The sequence below is a fragment of the Puma concolor genome, chromosome C1 (assembly GCF_028749965.1).
Source record: "Puma concolor isolate L17-30 chromosome C1, mPumCon1.1.hap2, whole genome shotgun sequence".
NCBI classification, from domain to species: Eukaryota; Metazoa; Chordata; class Mammalia; order Carnivora; family Felidae; genus Puma; species Puma concolor.
Window position 1 is genome coordinate 184,556,001 of NC_141674.1, and position 3,798 is coordinate 184,559,798.

At 39.8% G+C, this 3,798-nt stretch overlaps 1 non-coding gene across 1 annotated transcript; it reads right to left on the bottom strand.

The window, feature by feature from the left end:
• Positions 1-1,329: 1,329 nt before the first annotated feature.
• On the bottom strand, positions 1,330-1,490 carry LOC112849188 (U1 spliceosomal RNA). Its single transcript, XR_003222611.1, has one exon. It is a non-coding gene; the product is annotated as a U1 spliceosomal RNA (small nuclear RNA).
• Positions 1,491-3,798: the final 2,308 nt, after the last annotated feature.

The window sequence follows — 3,798 nt, forward strand, 5'->3', positions numbered from 1 at the left end:
GAAGCAAGCTCCAGGCTCTGAGCTGTCAGCACAGAGCCCGACACGGGGCTCGAACTCATGGACTGAGAGATCATGACCTGAGCTGAAGTCATTCGCTTAATCGACTGAGCCACCCAGGCGTCCCTGAACATTTGCATTTCTAACAAGTTCACAGGTGATGCCAGATGCTATTGGTTTGGGGACCACACTATGAGAATCAGAGCTCTAGAATTAAAGAGGTACAGGATATTAGTGATTGGTTGCATTTTTTTTTTTTTTTTTTTTTTTTTATTGCTTAAAAAGGAAGGCCTAAATCAAGTACTGTGGTAAGGGACTGTATTGAAAATATTTAAATCCAGGTAGACCTGTCTACCTGGTCCCTCAATTGGTCCCTCAATGCAGTGGTTAACAGCATGAACTCTTGACTCCGACAGACATGACTACACTTTCTAGTAGTATGCCTTTGGGTAAGTTACTTGACCTTTCCATACCCTATTTTCTTCATCTGTAAAACTAGGATAATATAGCACCAACCTAATGGGGTTGTGAGAAGATTAAATGATTGATGCATGTACAACGACTTAGCACAATACCACGACACACACTAAATGTAGCAGCAACATTCATCTCTGCTACTTTTGTACCAGTCCCAATTATCTTTCCACCGATGTTAATAGCCCTTTGAAACCTGAATCTTAGGAACAAAGCCAAGATAATAATCTGCTGAACTGATCCTCTCAATTTACCATGGAAACCACTTCATCCTGTGGCAGGTAATTTACAGGCAAAAGAATAAAAATATATATTGCCTTTACAGAAATGTTTAATCCTGGAATATTCCCTTCTGTGGTTGCTAGAGAGGGAGATAGTTCCAGAGGTTTCCTAGGTAAATTAATTAGTTTGCAACTGTAATGTTATTCAGCATCTTGTATTCATAGGCCTGTGCAAAAAAATGTTGCAAGGGAAACAAAGGGTTTGTGTCCTTAAATTTGTGATGAAAATCTGGAGGTAGCTGCTAAGATGAAATGCAATTTTTTGTTATCTGTAAAATCAATAAAATTTATTATTTGGGAAGAGAATTTTAATTTCAATAAAACAAATAAATGACCAATTTCACTTCTCTTCCGTTAGAAGATGTACTTACAGTAGTTGAGGAATGATTGGATTAATCATTTCTCTTAAATCTATCACAAAGGAACATTCTGGGCCATAGCTTCAAGACTAGTTTCTATGCTATAACCTCTTAGGGGGATACAACCCTTTGCCCCCTACATCTGCCCCTTAATCCAAGAAGTTTAGCTCTTATATGGCACCCCTCAATCTAAGAAGATAAGCTCTTATATGTTTATAGGGGAGAGTGAGAATGCAGACTCCCACTACTGCAAATTATCAGTCGAGTTTCCCACATTTGGGGAAATCACAGGGGTCAGCATATCCGGAGTGCAATGGATAAGCCTCTCTCTGAGAAAACCACCTTCATGATCATGGTATCTTCCCTGCCAGGTAAGTATGGAATTTGTTGTTTTTTAAATGGCTTTTTTTTATTGTGTCTTTTGGATAGTTTCATAGAGCAAGCACCTTTAACTGCTATCTGTAATCCTTTCCTTTTTTCTTGTGAACTGTCCTTTCTTTTGCACATAGCCATATGTGTCAGGGAGGCCAGTCCAGTTCTAGCTCTGTGAAGCAAGGGGCGGGGGCAGTATTTATCCTAGACTGGCGTATGACAAGAGCTTATGACAAAATTCTGGCTATGATGAAGTGAGGGGGAAGTCTACTGGGGACATACAGGAAACCCTTCCTCACATACAAGAGGGGTGCGTAGGTGGCTCAGTTGGTTAAGCCTCCAACTCTTGGTTTTGGCTCAGGTCACAATCTTATGGCTATGTGGGTTGGGCCTTGCATGGGGCTCTGCTCCCACAGTGCTGGGCCTGCTTGGGATTCTCTCTCTCCCTCTCTCTTCCCCCATCCCTGTCTCTCTCAAAATAAATAAACTTTAAAAAAAAAGGCACACAAGAAGGAGGTGAGCTCATTTATGTCTGCATCTTGTTTATGTCTGCATCTGATCTGGGATAAGGGGCAGCCATCTTGTAACTAGGAAGGGAGCTATCCTAAAAGATGGCAGGATAGAAGGTGGGAGGGTAAAAATCCTGAGAGCTTGGTGATATCACTGAGCTGCTGAATTCAGTAACTCTAGAGGCACCCTTCCTCTAGGATAGTAAATAAGATAGTAAAATTTTTTAAATAAGATAGTAAATTTTCCCTATTGTTTTACATATTTTAAGTTAGATTTTCTGTTACTTGCCAACAACATTATCCTAGCAGTCATTTATATGAAACCAGTCCTTGACCTGGTACTCAAAGAGACTGGTGTTCTCAGACCCAGTGGTTGGGCATCTTTGCTCCAGTCAGTGCTACAACTGAAGTAAAGTCTGTTGAAATGCACCGTAAAGCTTTGAGTGAAGCTCTTCCAGGGGACAACAGTGGACTTCAATGTCAAGAATGTGTCTGTCAAAGATGTTTGTGGCTGCAATGTGGCTGACAGCAAAAATGACCCACCAAAGGAAGCAGCTGGCTTCATGGCTCAGGTGGTTATCCCGGCCAGGCCAAATCAGTGTGAGATATGCACCTGTTGTGGACTGTCACACAGCCCATATTGCATGCAAGTTTGCTGAGCTGAAGGAGAAAATTAATTGTCATTCTGGGAACCAGCTGGAAGATAGCCCCCAAATTCTTGAAATCTGGTGATTCTGCCATCATTGATATGACTCCTGGCAAGCCATGTGTGTTAGAAGCTTTTCTGATAATTCTCTTCTGGGTCATTTTGCTGCTTGTGACATGAGACAAAGGGTTGTTGTGGGTGTCATCCAGAAGGTGGACAAGAAGTCTGCTGAAGCTGGCAAGGTCGTCAAGTCTACCCAGAAGGCTAAATGAATAGTATTTGCCACTCCAGTCTTAATCAGTGGTGGAAGAATGGTCTCAGAACTGTTTGTCTCCATTGAGCATTTAAGCTTACTGGTAAAAGACTGGTTTGATGATACAATGCACTGTAAAACCTTCAGAAGGAAAGGAGAACATTTTGTGGACCATTTGTTTTTGTGTATGTGTGGCAATTTAAAAAATATCAGTACTTTTTAATGGAAACATTTTTTATTTTTATTATTATTTTTAGCTATCTCTACACCCAATGTGAGTCTCAAATGCACAACCCCGAGATCAAGAATGGCACACTCTTCTGACTGAGCCAGCCAGGCACCCCTTTAATGGAAACAACTTGACTAAAAATCTTTTACAGAATTTTGCAATTCATTAAAACAAAGTTTAATAAGAAAAAAATTCTGTTATTCATCCTGATCTATTTGAAGCCTGCTCAAAGAGACTATGAATGAACATCAGGAATCTTCTAGTGATGGATAAATTAATTATCTTGATTGTGGTAATGGTGTCATGGGTACTTACATATGCTACAACTTGCCAAATTATACACTTTATTTTTTAATAAAGTTTATTTATTTATTTTGAGAAAGAGAAAGCACACACACACGTGAGGAGGGGAAGGGCAGAGAGAGAGGGAGAGAGAGAGAAGAGAATACCAGTGCAGAACCTGATGTGGGGCTTGAACCCCCAAACAGATCTGCATCACACAAGCGCTCCTTAAATTATGCACTTTACATATGTACAGCATATTGCCTAACAACTATATCTCACAGATAAGTTTCTCTGACTACAATGCAATTAAGTTAGAAATTAATAAAAAAGGAAAAATCCATTAAAACACTTTTTAAAATTCATCAAAGAATAAAATGATAGATTTATAAAATT